This window comes from Mirounga angustirostris, unplaced genomic scaffold (assembly GCF_029215605.1).
Source record: "Mirounga angustirostris isolate CCGP_5_RB_7025 unplaced genomic scaffold, mMirAng1.0.hap1 SCAF_1, whole genome shotgun sequence".
In the NCBI taxonomy this organism is placed as follows: Eukaryota; Metazoa; Chordata; class Mammalia; order Carnivora; family Phocidae; genus Mirounga; species Mirounga angustirostris.
In genome coordinates this window covers 26,790,760-26,806,514 of record NW_026991709.1, presented here as the reverse complement: position 1 = coordinate 26,806,514, position 15,755 = coordinate 26,790,760, and the positions used below count along the sequence as shown (strand labels likewise).

At 36.7% G+C, this 15,755-nt stretch overlaps 1 protein-coding gene across 2 annotated transcripts in view; it reads left to right on the top strand.

The window, feature by feature from the left end:
• LOC123863282 (uncharacterized) overlaps positions 1 to 15,755 on the top strand; it is a 691,187-nt gene that overhangs the window by 573,961 nt on the left and 101,471 nt on the right. For both annotated transcript variants that reach the window (XR_010407905.1, XR_010407906.1), the window contains exon 3: positions 12,399 to 12,497. The gene's annotated coding sequence lies outside the window, so the exon portion shown is untranslated. The remainder of the gene's footprint in view (positions 1 to 12,398; positions 12,498 to 15,755) is intronic.

The following is a 15,755-nucleotide window of genomic DNA, read 5'->3' as shown; positions in this document are numbered from 1 at the left end:
GCATCATTGAAAACAAAATTCCCACTACTAGGTAATTAATTTTTGTTAAAACTTTTTACTTTAGAATAGTTTAAGCTTCATAAAAAATTGGAAAGATAGTACAGGAAGTTCCAGAATATGCCATGCCCAGTTTTCTCTATTAATATCTTCCATTACATTATTAATATTTTACTTTAGCGTAATACATTGTTACAAGTTATAAATCAATATTAATACATTATTAACTAAAGTCCATACTTGATATAGATATGCTTATTTTTTTCCTTATGTCTTTTTCTATTGCAGGATCCCATGTAGGATACCATATTACATTTAGTCATCATATCTTCTTAGTTTATAACAGTTTCTCAGACATTCCTTGTTTTTGATACTTTTAGGAAGTACTGGGCAGGCATTTTGTAGAATTGGGAATTTTCTGATGCTTTTGTCGTCATTAGACTGGGGCCGTAAGTTAAGTTTGGGAAGGAAGACCACAGAGATAATAAGCTAATCTTCACAAATCATATCTAGATGACATGCCACCAACATGACATATCATTCTTGATATTAATCTTGATCCCTGAGCTGTTGTGGTGTGCATATGTCAATTTTAAATGGAATTAAATTTATGTATTGAAACTGTATATACTAAATGACAGATACTGTATAAAATAGGTTGAGAGAAAGTTCAGGTAACTTTTTTTTTTTTACTTTGCTTTTTTTGAGATCAATACATTTTCTTGAAAAGTATTTAGTCAAATATTTCTTTCATTGAAATCATAACTATTTACCACTGTGTAACACCAAATCCTAGACTTAGATTAAAGCCTTATTTGTCACAAGCTTTGACTTACTTCTGTGAGATAACATTGAAAGATACATTCTTTTCTAAGGTGAAATAAAAGCACTAATACTGTAGTAATGATGAAATTTTTAATAAGAGCATCTTACACTGTCCATGGGATTTTCACATGCATTATCTCTCTTGAATGTCATAACAACCCCAGAAGTTAGTGGATATTATTTTTTAGTCATAGCAATTACTTTCTTTGTAATTTGTGCTTAATATGACAAGTACTTGCATATTATATGTGTCTTCGTATGTGTTTTGTGAATGCAAAGACACATTAATGGCTAAGGGAAAGTACAATCCTTCTTTCCCTGAAAAATTTATATTTGTCCTGACTGTGTGTATGTGTATGACAGATCTTTTTGTAAGAAGAGGACATTCAGTGATTTCCATTGTAAAGGAAATACTGTGTTTTCTTATTTGTTACCAGATAGCAAGATCTCACATTTCACTAAAATTAAGTTTCAAGTCTAGTGTGTCAGTAAGGCAAGTAATTTTACAGGTAAATGCCAAAATGATGCTGCTCACCTGTAAGCTAAGTTATTAGCTGAAATAGATAAACTATTACTATAGAGATCATTCTGAAATTTTGATTAGTAGATTCTGAAATATATTTGAAACTATCTTGTAGCTAAGTTACTTTTCATAGGAATAGAAAGATATATTAAGAAATCACTATTTTTTTTCTTTTCTCTAAGCGGAGCCTGCTGCCTCTATCATTTGGATATTTCCTTTTAAGTTTTGACTACTTTTCAAAAGCTAAGATAATATTTGCTGACAAAAGGGTTTATCAAAAAAAAATTATATGAAAAGAACAGACCTTGACTTAGGACAATTCATAGTAATAAGCCTTCCTTGTTAAATGTTTCTACTAATAAACATAATCATCCAGCAAGATGATGGAGGAGATGAGTAAAGAAAACTCTCCTAATACAGAGCACCTAAATATGCTGATAAAAATATTTTAGTATAAGATATGTTATATGTTTTCAAATAAAATTAGTATATTAGTATATTTGTCAAAGAACTGTTAGGACTTTTAGAATGGACAAATAGAATAATTGAAATTAAATAAATTTAATAGTTATTATCTGCTATGTGCCTGGCACAAATCTGCATGTAGGGGATACATCTTTACAAAAAAGAGTCAAAATCCCTACCTTCATGGAGCTTTAATTTCTGGTTTGTAGAGACAGGGAAATAACTAAATAACTAAATTTCAGATGACTAAAATTCATTCATGTTGATGCATGCATCCATGCATTTTCCTTGCTGTATAATATTCCATAGTATGAATATAACACACTTTGATTTATCCATTCTAATGTTGGTGAATAACTGAGTTGTTTTAATATTTTACTCTTCCTTATCTTTTGATACATCTATGTGTATTCATTTTTGTTAGGCACAAATTTAATATATAAGTGCATTTAATTTGAATAGACAATGCTAGTTTTCTATAATGGTTATAACCCATTTAAATTCACAATTTATTAGAGGGAGAAGCAGACTTCCTGCTGAGCAAAGAGCCCATGCAAGGCTCCATCCCAGGACCCCAGGATCATGACCTGAGCCGAAGGCAGACACTTAACAGACTGAGCCATCCAGGCATCCCTCATTTACCTTTTTTAAATTTAAATTCAATTAATTAACATATAATGCATTATTAGTTTCAGAGGTGGAGGTAATATCTGTAATTATAGATAAAAAATTATTCAGATTTTTAATTCTCCGTGTGACCATTGGCTGTTGTAATTTTAGGAATTTGTCTTGTTTCATCTAGAATTATCAAATTTATTGATATAAACTTGTCTCAAATATGTTTTTATTATCCTCTAAATCTCTAGGATCTACAGTGATTTTTCCCTTTTTCATTCCTAATATTGGTAATTTGTGCTGTTTTTATCCCGGTCCATCTTACAAGGAGATTGCCAGTTTTGTCTTGCCAAAAAACAAACTTCTAGCTTTTTGATCTTCTACATTGTAGTTTGTATCTCCCCCTCGACCCCCACGCCTGCCCTCCCCCCGCCCCAGTTTGACTTGCTTTATTGTAATACTCACTTTATTGAGGTGGTCTGGAACCAAACCGGCAGTATCTCTGAGGTATGCCTGTCATTTTCTTTGCGGGGTAAGTGACTGGAAGGGCATGAGGAGAAGCTTCTCGGGGTTTATGATGTTCTATTTCTTGGCCTGCGTCATTGTTCTCAGGATGCTTTCATTTTTTTTAGTTAGCTGTGTGCTTCACATTTTTTTTTCCATTTTTGTTACTTATTTTTCAAAGTCAATTAAAGAAAGTGATTTTTCTTCTATAGAACTTTGTACACACACGATAGAATTTGGTGCCATGTTATTTTTCCTGAATGTCTTGCCTTGATTCATTGCTGCATTTTTATTCAGAAACTCTTGCCATAATTGCACTTGGAGGACTTACAGCCTTCCTTCACCAACCCCTTGAAATGGCACTACACAAGATCTTTCTTTCTTCTCCCATCTCAGCATGTTGCCATTTTTATGTTTACAGGCCGTAAAATTTATATTTCTAACTATAGCTTCCTGTGACTAGCAGCTTATCATTATGTACTGCTTAATTTCTACTTTGTGTGGTGCTCATTCATTTTAAAGGATTAGCTTCACTTCGGAGGATTAAATCTGGCCAAGGTTTGTTTAACTGTGTAAGAGAAGGCTATTAGAGGTACATGCCAAAAAAAAAAAGAAAAAGAAAGAAAGAAAATAGATGCTGCTCCTGTTCCTTCTGCTCATGTTGATGGTAATAATGGAGAAGATAAGGGGCACAGGCAGTGAGGGGATATAGAGAGTCTTCCAAGGGCGTGCTTGAGGAATGGTAGAGTCTCTGGTTGGCCCTAGTCATTGAACTTTCATTTGGTTGAGTGAAAAATGCAAGCCAAGTGCTTGTTCAAATGTTAGGAACACAGTAAAGGAGATTATTTAGAAATGAAGGAGAAAGAGATGAAGTGGTTTGCAGAGACAAATTATGGAAGAGATACATTTTTTAAAAAATTTGTTATGGAATTTTACTATATGGCATATGGTTAAAAACCTTATATCTTCACACAAAATGTTCAGTAAAAGATCATTTTTACTATTGGCATTTTTCCCCAGCATGATGATGCCTGTTTCAAAGTCAGGAGGTTGACAATAAAATATGTCTGTGAGAAGCCCTCAGTATCTTGGTTACAACTAGAAAAAAACAGTACAGAAATATTTCTTTAAAATGCATCAAAGGAACAAGGCTTGATTTTAAATCCTCAGTCAATTGCTTAGAAACTTTAGAACTCAATGGCTGGCCAACAGTAAATTATCTAGCCTCCAAAAGCAGGAAATAGAATTTTTCTTGCTTGCTTTTAGTTCATAGCCTTGTTCCTGATTCCAGAATTCTTTATTCCATGAATTTAGCAAATTCTGACTTAAAAAAAAAAAAACAACTGTTATTTTCAAACTCATCATGCCTTAAGAATTACTAACACTTAAAATAAAAGTCCAGCAACTGGCTATTTTTTAAAAATTGAATGGGACTTTTCCCTAAAGATGTTGGATTAGAAATGCCTAGCAAAAGACCCAGGGCCCATAGTTGGCCTTCTTTGCATTTTTTGTATTTCTTAACAATTTTAAGAAAACAGATTAAAAAATTCAGGTTATTTTTTTCCAATTAAATTTCTAATTAAACACTATTTTATCTGATACAAATCTAAGAGTCACTACAAAAATTTAAAGTAAGCTTTCAAGTCCCATACATATTAAAACTGGAGATTAATAAAACTGTTAGTATATTTTAAAAGTTTTTTGTTGTTTATTGTGCTCACTGACTCTACAGAGAATTAGTTTCTTTAATTTCAATGGAGTTCTGTATGACCAATCACATCTTACTGGCTGTCTTTGAGCTTTCTTTCTTAGATAATATATATCTTGGATAATATATATTTTTTTATCTTGCTTGAAATTTTGATTAATTTATGAGCTAATCTTGCCATAATATTTGCTAGTCCCATTTTAATAATAGGTTTAGAAAAAATACCAATCTATCCAGTTTGGAAAATAAGAAACAAATGTTTTGTTTTAGAATGCATCAGGATATGTCTTAGTTCCTTAAATCAGCTCTTAAAAACGCAATAGTGAAAAGTAAAGAATTGCTTATTCTGAACCTATAATTGAAAAAGAAAATGTATTTGGTTGCAACATGCTTTTGTTCTTCATCGCCCCCTTTCTAAAGTGTTTATTTTCTTTTTTCTGGCCATCCTAAATCTATCCATGACTAAAGGGCCAGTTCTGACCTTCTCTCCCCATTCTTGGGCACCTTGCCACCCCCACAGCAGTGACTTACCTGCCTTTGTACGGCTTGCTATAGCAGATTTCTGGGTCTCTGTCTGATGTCTTTAAATGCAAGGCAACAACAATTTATTTTGTTTCTCTTATAGCTGTTGTATCACCCACAACATCCTGAACATTTTTTTCCCCAGAGATGGACATAATAAAATGAATACTCATCCATCGATTCTGTGACACAAATATTCCTTTCTCATGACATCAGGAGGATGTGATATTATGATTAAATGGACCTCTGTGTGTCAAGAGAAGTTTATAGAGTCCAGTACCCATATAAAATGTTGCTTAATATGGATCTGTCTTTAGTTAATTCAATTCAAAAAGTATTTATGGAGCACCTACTATGTGCAAGACACCATGTAGGTGGGTAATGGGGATAAAGTAGAGAATAGAATTGACAAAAATCTCTTTCATAAGGCTTACATTCCAGTGGGGGATCAGATAATAAGCAAGAAAAATAACCGTGTGTGTGTGTGAATTTTGCACTATATCAGAGTTTATCTGAGAGAAAGGCATTCTGGGCAAGGAGAACAGTAAGTTCAAAGGCCCTGAGTCAAGATTGCTAAGGCATAGCAAGGAAAAGGTCACAGAATTAATAGAAGTCAGATGATCTAAGTCCTTAGAGAGTGTTGGGGTATAATAGAAAACCACTGGACAATTTTGAGCAAAGGAATAACATGATCTGTAATCTGTAATTCTGTGAAATTCTGTAGCTCCATAACTTTCTATTCTATTCTATCTTCCTTCTATCTTCATCTTAAAAAAAAAAGATGTGGGAATGAACTTGCCCTGACATGATCACCCAAAGAAAACTAGATAATTTATAGATATCTACAAGCTTTGTTTAGGCCATTATTCTTAGGTTTACACAGATTAATTCTCTCCCTCAAACATGCTGATATTTAAAGCTAGGAAAATTTCCAGAGACGTTTTGAAAATAATCAAATGGGCATGGTGTTTCTTTTTATCATTTTTTGTGATTATCTACACGGTTTTTCTCATGCATTTATTTTTAAATTGAAACCAAAAAAGCAATCTTTCTAACATCTATGTCCTCAGAACCTAATCAGGGTTTAAGTCAATCATTTTCACAGTTGTATATATATCAACCAACCCCACCCCCAAAACCCGATGTTTGACATTGAAAAAAAAAATTTTGCCATTCTGAGGGAGACTCCTGAGCAAAAGTTGCCCGGCTGCCTTTTCAGTCACAAATACTAACTTAAAATAGATAATCAATCAATAAAAATACAAATATTATGTGATGAACTAGGAGAACCTTTTTTTAAAAAAAAACCTATTTGGGTACTTTCCGATCCCTTTTCTTTCCAGAGCACTTTTTACGAGCTTTTAGGGATCTTTTCCCCGTTTCCATGTGGTTCTCAAGGGTTGTCAATAGGAAAACACATGTGACCCAACCTGAAACAGTCAACTATCTCCACAGATGTTGTGTTCAATACACAGATGTGACTGAGTGACTCAAACTAAAGTATTTAAAATTCCTTATTGGAATTATCTGAATTCCTTGTAGAGGTATAGCCTTATTTTCCTTTTCCTTTGTGAGCTGTAAGTGTGTAATTCTGGAACCATCTGTGCCCATGTTTACTGACATATGGAAAAATCCACTTTGCAGAAGGAGACGGTGAGAACAGGAGAAACAAGTACCATTGTGGAGAGAATTTACAGATATATATGCAGGAATTAGAGGACAGAGAGAGAGATGGAGAAAGATAGATAAGTAGAGAAGCAAAGAAAGATATTTATTTTCCAATTCCAACCCTTGTACTGTCTCTTCCAAGTACACAAACCAATAAAATCCTTTTTGTTTTAGGAAATTTAACGTGGATTTCTGCTCTCTGCAATCAAAACAAACCTGAGTTAGACATTAACACCAAAAGTTATGTTGGAAAAAGAAGACCCTAAAATGGAAAATTGGCTGAGTTGAGGTGAACTAAGTTACAAGGATGATTCCATGATCCCAGGATGGAAATTGGCAAGCTTTGTTCTGCCACAAGAAGCAGGTTAAAAAGTTACCTGTTAAATCTTTAGGCTTCATGTGCTTACTGAGGTTGGAGCTATAGGAGGTTTACTAGAAAATGTCAGAACTCTTGGAATAGGTTCAAATCCTTTGCTTCAGTAAGGTCTTGAACAAAAAACACAAGCTTTTCTATAAACTGGCCCAGCCAAAATTAGAAAGAGCATAGCACACGTTTGTTGAGAGATCGTGTCATCTCTTCTTTCTCTGTCCCTCCTCACTTAGCTTGGGACAAAATATGAGGAACTGTTCATCTTTCAAGAAGCATTAATTGCATGATCCCCAGTGGTCTTGGATTGTTGACCAGGGGAAGAAAAGACAGCGAGAGAAGAGCTGAAGACATGGAAAGAACTATTCCATAGACCTGTCTGTATCAGGTTGAATTCTCCAAATTTTAAATAATAAAATTCAAATCCAGATTCATTTGAACAAAAATGTAACTTATTGGTTTATGGAACTTAAACTCCAATGACAGTCTGGCTGTAGATCTAGGGATTCAAATGAAGTCTTTATGACACTGTTTCTTTCTGACTACTCACTCTGCTTCCTTCTGTGTTTTATCAATTCTCAGAGAAGTTCTTTTATTCAGAAAGAAAAGATGGTTATTGTAGGTCCAGTCTTATATCCTACGACCTCCAAGTCTAGAGAAAAATATCATTCCTCTTTTCTAGTTCCTCAAGTGAAAATCCAGAGTTGAACATGATGCCTTGGCTTGCGTGATTGGGGGAAATAATTTTCTCAAGCTTATTTGTAAACTAAGAATAATAATTATAAAAATAACAACAATAATAATAATACCTACCTGATCCTGTCACTGTGAGGAAAATAAAAGCTAATTTATGTAAAACTTGGCAAGTATAAAGTGCTTACCAAATACAAAGTTCTATAAAAGGATCAGCTTTTACAATCCACTAGAACCCACTCATGGCTGCCTAGCACACATAGTAATGTATATTAGAAGCAATAGTAGTAGCAGAAGTAATAGTAGCAGTAATAATAGTAATAATTATTATTATAGCAATCATTTTGAGCGACCCAGAATTCTTGTGATCGTCATCCTTGAGTGAACCGGAAATGTAGGAACTGCCTCCCTTTCTGTGTGGAGTCATGTTGGAGCTGCCAATCATGGTGCTTCTTTGTTTCCCCCAGGGTTTTAGATTAACCAAGTGATGTAAGCTGGGTCAGAGGCCATACTGCATCTCTTGGACACAGTGATTATTCTAAAAGATGAACATGTTCAGTCCAGAGAACTTTCCTGAAATTTTCTAAATAGGAAGTGAACGAGGGTAGCTCTGGCTTCCTCTGAGATGGAAGGTTGTATATATGTAGACATGAGGCCATCGGAGACCTAGTGTCTGCTCTGTGGAGATGGTCTGTCTGAGAGAAGATTGAGAGGGAGCTGATAGCATTGCTTGCCCAATTCCAATCTCTAAGCTCCAGTTCTTACTTCTTTCGATTTTATTTTTAGCTCTTTCATTACTCTTCCCAGTCATGATCATAAAGAAATTCCATTTTTTCTTAAGCTAAGCTGAGCAATATGCCCGTGTTCACAACGAGAAGTGACTAGAATAAGGTAGGATGTTCTTATAGATAATGAGTACTGTACAGTTTGACAAATGCCTCACAGGGAGCAAGTCATAAAAAATTAATTCTGAGAGATCCCTCAGAGATCATTGAGACCAGTGCCCTCTCAGTTACAGATGAGTAAAAGTTGTGCTTGGAGAGCACGTGTTAGCTTGTGATTTCAAGAAGAATCCAGCTGGCTGTATTAGGAAGATCATTGGGCAATGCTCATATCTAGTGTGGCAAGAAAGGGAGAGGTCTGGATGAGAGCAGTGAACTACAAGTCTCTGGTTCAGATTACAGGAAATCCTGGAGACTGAATCCTATTAACCAAATGCAGAAGACCAAACCAAAATGTCCCTCTGTTAACGTAGATTGGGAGATGAACGTTGATCATAAGGTAAGCCAGCGAGGGAGGCATCCCTACTGGCAGGCAAGCTCAACGCTAAAGATTGATATGGTCAGAGTAGTTTAAAATTAAAAGTATTCAATACCAAAGCATGCTCCATGAAAGAAAAAAATAAGCTACACTTCGTCAAAAGTAAGAACTTTTTCTCAGAGAAAGGCACTGTTAAAAGAATCAGAGATAGGGGTGCCTGGGTGGTTCAGCTGGTTAAGCTTCTGACTCTTGATTTCAATTCGGGTAATGACCTCAGGGTCATGAGATCCAGCCTTGCGTCAGCACCCCACCCCCCACCCCTGCACTGGGCATGGAGCCTCCTTAAGGTTCTCTCTTTCCCCTCTCCCTCTGCACCCTGTCTCCTGCTCGCTCTCTCTTTCCCTCCCTCTCTTAAAAAATCAGAGACAGAAAATATTTGTAAATCACATATCTAATAATTTCACACAGAATATATAAAGAACTCTTAGAACTCAACAAAAGAATAAACAACTCATTAAAGCATAGAAGATCCAAACAAACACTTCACCAAAGCTATACAAACAGAAGATAAATATATATAAAAAATGTATCATTTGTCATCGTGGCAAATGTGAATTAAAACCATAATGAGATATCACTGCACACTTTTTAGAATGGCTAAAGATTTTTTTTTGCACTTTTTCAAACATTTTTATTTTGAAATATTCTCAGACAGAAAAATTACAAGTGCAGAACGACCTGAGAGTAAGTTGCCGAGTTGATGAGCCGATCACTCCTAAAAATCACTCCCACATTTTATCTCCTAAACAAGGGCATTTTTCCATGTAGCTACAAAGCAATCACCAAATCAGGAAATTGCCATTTATACCTATTACCATCTAATCCCCGGGCCCCTTAATTTAATGTATTACAACCTAATCCCTAATTTTGTAATGGCTAAGTGTTTTCCAAACCCTCCCAGTAACAAAGGCTGGCGACGCAGACCAGCGGGCGCTCTCCTGCATTGCTGGCAAGAATGCGAAATGGTACGACTGCTTTGAAAGACAGTTGGGCGGTATCTTAGTTGGGCAAAACACAGACAAGCATACTCTCCGGCGTTCAAGAGATTTGAGTATGTATGGTCACATAAGAACCCGTATATGAATGCTTGTAGCAGTTTTATTCACAATCATTAAAACTAGAAACAACCAGGATGTCCTCGGAAGGTGGGGGAGGAGGTAGAGAAACTGCGGAATGTCCATACAATGTGATACGATTTAGTAATAAAAAGAAACAAGCTGTTAGTTCACACAATTACATGAATGAATCCTAAGTGCATTTTACTAAGTGAAGGAAGCCAGATCCAAAAGGCTACGTATGATTCCATTTATATGGCACTGAAAAAGGCAAAAGCTATAGGGATGGAAAACAGATTAGCCGTTGCACTAAGGAACCAGGGAGTGGTTGAGTAGTCATGGGACTCCTGTATATACAAGGAAACTTCTCTACAGTGTTAGGACGACGGGTACACGGTCATTTTCATTTTTCAAAACCTATAGAACGTTGCATCACAAAGAGTGAATTTTAGTGTAGAGGGAAAAAAATGAGGAACATCTAGTAGGACGGAGGGGTGACCTATACGAGGAAGACTGTGACAAATGAATCTCACTGTATTACAGACGCATGGCATAATCTTACTGAAAAGGGTGGAGAGAAAAAGGGAGCTGACTTTGGAACTAAGTTTGGAAAATCATGTTTTAGCTTGCATTTTAGGGATAAAAACAAAAGGCACTGGCCATAGCTGTGCTTTAGTTGGTAAATTTGTTCCTCATGGGGATGTATGGGCTAATATTCTTCAACTTGTTTATATAGACACACTGAGGTTAAATAAATAAGTAAAGGGATGGTGGAGGGGTGAGCCAGGTTTCTCAAGGTCAGACAGAGAAATTATAGATAAACCAGAAAGGAAGGCTAGAATGAATCCTGTGGTCCTGGACCAGAGTTGGAAATATCAGTCTGAACTCAGGTTTAACTTTATGTATATATCGCCCAAACCCATATATATATTTATTTATATTTTATATATATTATATTTATAGAGGTAGAGATAGATGATGAGAGAGATAATAGACAGATAGATACCCCAGTGGCAACAAGCACACCCAGTGCCCAGATCTCAGCATTTACCTACCGCGTTTTTCTAAAAACATCAGTTATGGATGATTCTAGGGTTGAGGCAGGAAAAATACAAGATGAGCCTGGATCATGTTGTGGTATCAGAAAGTAAGGAAGTGCTCAAAAACAAAATGAAAAGATGGAGATAATAAGGCAGAGACCAAAGAGCCAGCCCCAAAGATCCCAATGGCCAATGCAACAATTTAAGCAACCAACCAGATTCATGCCCTGTTTCTGAGTTGCCCCTTCTAATGCTCCAGTAAATACTCTCTTGCCCAAAACCCCTCAGAAAGAGTGCTCCACAAACTCCATGGCTTGTGAGGCACTGTGCTCTCCCAACCCCTGGATTGCTTCCCTTTGAATAAAGGACATCAAACCCATTGCTACATTGTTTTGGTCTCGTCATTGGGCAGTTTGGCAATGAGATGAAACCTGAGGACCCCGTTGAAGATTCTGGGGACAGCTCCTCGTCGCTCCTAGTGGAGATACCCACGGAGCCCCTTTGGTTTGCTGCCTCCTCAGCTGCTCTCTGGGATCTCTAGTTCCAACGTGCTGGGAGGGGACGTGACCCAGATGAACACCCCTCATCTCTGGCAGCATTACTTGTTAGCTTCCTTTTCCTCTCTACACTACGTGGGCCTCCACTATGGGACCCATTATCTTGCAAGAGGAGTGTGTTCCTTACTTCAGTAGGAAGGAAGAAATAAGTCAAGGCACTGGTCAGATGAGAGAAACCTGTGAGTCGCTGTGACTCTTCTGGACCTGCACACCACCGTTGACCCAGGCGGTGTGGACACCTTCTGCAGGAGCCCCAGGAAGGCCACAGAAGGGGCCGTGGCTCCCTAGCAAGTTCTTGGGAAGCAGCAGGAGGTGAAGAGGTGCAGGGAGTCCCTGTTCTTCGGATCCGCCTCTCACCTGAGGAGGGAGCAATTAAACTCGTAATCACTGCTGGCATATTCATGATGCAAACTTACTGCAACATCATTTGAAAATTTACTGATTTAAATTCCTTTTATCTTCTAGTTTTGTAACTGTTGACCAGTACATTTTCAACCTTGTTGTTCTGTCTCAGTTATCATGTGCCTTCTTGTCAACAGGGAGCCCGTTGGAAGTGAGACAATGATTCTTCCTGAGCAAGTGGCAAAGGAGAAGTTTCTCCTCTGATGTTCCTAAGACCACGGCTCCCTGCTCTTCAGGTAAGAGGAATAGCCCGTTAGGGCACACGATTAGTGCGATGGATTCCATCCCACTACCCCACCACAAATGCTTTCAGCCTGACCCTTTTTCTAGTATCAGGGAGGAAGAACAGAGGTCATTGGAGGGGTGATGGCGGCCCAAGGTCACCGGCACGTTATTGTCACTGCCCCAGCTCCACACCAGGATGGCAAGACAAGAAAAGCAGCCCACCAGTGTCCACTCTTAGAATTGGGTGTCACTTCTTGGAAAGCAGCTCCTTGTCTCTAGTTCAGGTGCAATGACACAGGGGATTTTTCCAGGAGAAAAATAGGCCATAAAGACTCAAAGCTTTGCTCCTTGGCCCAGAGGGACTGATTTTATATAGAACAAGAGAAAAGGGAGAAATCTATGACCATCAAAGTGAAAAGACAACCACGTGGGGAAAATTTTTGCAAATTATTTATCTGATAAGAGACTTGTATTAAGAACATATGAAGAACAATTATGCCTCAATAATAAAAAGACAAATAGCTCAGTTTAAAAATGGGCAAAAGATTTGAATAGACATTTCTCAAAAGAAGATATTGAAGGGGCCAATAAGCACATGCAGATATGTTCACCATTAGCCAGCAGGGAAATGCAAATCAAAACCACAAAGAGATACCATTTCAAACTGACTGGGATGACAGTCATCAAAAAGTTAGATAACAAAAATTTTCCGTGGAGATATAGAGAAATCAAAACCTCCATACATTGCTAGAAGGAATGTAAATGTTACAGTCACCTTAGAAATAAGTCTGGCAGATCTTCACATGGTTAAACATAGAATTACCATGGCCCAGCAGTTCTGCTCCTGGGTTGGTATCTAAAAAAAATGAAAATGTATGTCCCTACAAAAACATTTGCATAAAATATTCAAAGCAGTTTTATTCATAATAGTCAAAAACTGGGTGCATCCCTAACTAATGTCCAGCAAGAGGTGAGGGGACAAACAAATCATGGTATATTCACACAATAGAATATTTTTTTAAAAAATTAAGCAGTAAAATAAATAATGTAGCATTGGATTATAAACCAAAGTAGAAAATAAATATAAACAACTCCATATTTTTATAAATAAACTATTGAGAGGTGAAGAAGAAAAGAGACACATCTTCCTCACAGAAGAATTCCAAATAATCTGTATAGGTTCTCCCCTCTGGTGCTTAATTCCCATGTCTCCCTCTATCCTGGAGAGTGGGCTAGACTTAGTGACTTACTTCCAAAGGATAGAGTAAGGAATAGGCAGAATAGTAACTTCTTCGTGAAGAAACTTGGCAAACATGACCTTAACCAAATAATAAAGGTTAACATTGCTAGTGATTTCATGTGAATAACATGTTAACACCTGATATGATGTAAGAATGGTACTTCACTTTGCTGGTATTGTTTTAAACATGTAACTCCGTTCTAATCATGAGAAAAGCATACAAGAACCTCAGGGTAGGGGACATTCTATAGGACATCTAGCCATTCTCCTCAAGGAATTCATTAAAAAACAAAAACACCACCACCACCACCTGAGAAATGCTCACAGACCAGATAGACGGGGGATACTTGACAAAGAAATGGAATTTGAATAAAGTCTGGACTTTGGACAAGAGGTGAACAGTCATGTGCCAATGTCAGTACCTTAGTTTTGACAAATGTACTATAAACATGTAAGATGTTCACCAGTGGGGAAATTGGCTGAGGGGGGTTCACAGGAGTATGATCTTTGCAACTTTTCTGCAAATCTGAAATTATTCCAAAATACAATGTTCATTAAAGAAGTAAAAGTATACTCTTAACAAATATTTTCATAAATTTATGAAATTGTCCTTTTTGACTAGAGAGATGCTTCTATGAAGTGTGATTGTGTTTGGATCAAAATACATCAGTGTATTGGAAAACACATCAATACATTCTTCTGCATGGTTTCTTCTTTTTCTAGCACTCCATAAAAAAGTGTGGAATCTCTTCTGTCACCCCTTATTGTGGTTCCTTATTTCACAATACATATCGGAAATTAGTGGAAAGAGACAAAGGAACCATTGGCATTTCTATTTTCATAAGCACTAACAGATGCAAAGTCGGGAGGTCTTCCTAGCCACAGCCAATGGACGGTTTCAGTATTTACTTCCCAGCATGGTTTTATTTGAATAATGGTGGCAAATTACTCTATTAAGCACCTCTCACTTTTCAGAAGAAAACTATCATTAAATGTAAAATAATAATAGTTATATTCATAATGATGCCAACTATCCATAATAACCACATGTTTTTCAATTACTATGGAAATCACCTTAGATTATGTGTTGAACCTCTTGCAAAGTCTAAATGCAACATAAATGGCTCCAGTACGACTTTTTCCAAACCTGAGTGCAAAGGTAAGACACAGGAGTGCGGGAAGATGTCAAAAAAGGGGGCCTACAGCTGCATTTATATCATTTTTTAAAAAGCCCCTTGGCATATGTTGTCTAAAGAAGCTGTATATTCTCCAATTTTGGAGAAACCAAGATGAGACTCAACAATAAAACACACATTCGAGCCATATTTGCAGGAAGCTGTCTGTTGCTGAAGCTTGTGGGAATCAGAGAGACTGACTCCTAGGCAACCCCACAACTGTCAATCTCAGTTGACAGGACTAAGGGGGTGCGAGGGAGGAAATGACCAAGGGAACTCATTTGTACAAACAACTTTAGGGTAGCAGAAAAATACCTACTTGCCTTGCAATACGGTAATATGGTCCTGGCCCTTGCCTATATGCAATTTCGGCAAATATGTACTCCGAGAAAAAAACCCTCAGGTAGCCGTAATAAAGTGAATAAAAAGGAGCCCAAACAAAGTAACACGAGAAAAAAAGGAGATAGAAATTAAAAATTACAAAGGATTACCCAAAAAGTGATGCATATGTATTTCAAAGAAGATTCAAATAAGCAAAATTTGTATTCCAGAAGAAAAATAACTGAAATAATGTATCAGAAAAAAAGTTAAAATGAAGTTGAGAAAATTACAAATGAATCAAAGAAGAACAGATCTACATATTGATCTAGAAAAATAGAGAATTCCTGAGGAAAGTTGCCTATAGTCAGGCTGAAAAGAAAATTAAAATCAAGACTTCCATAAGAGGAAATAATCGGGCTGACCTCATATTTCTCCAACATTTAAGACTAGAAAGTAGTCAAACAATGCCGCAAATAACTTATGGAAATAAGTGTACACAAAGCCAATGTATATGCACATATCAAAGAAACAAA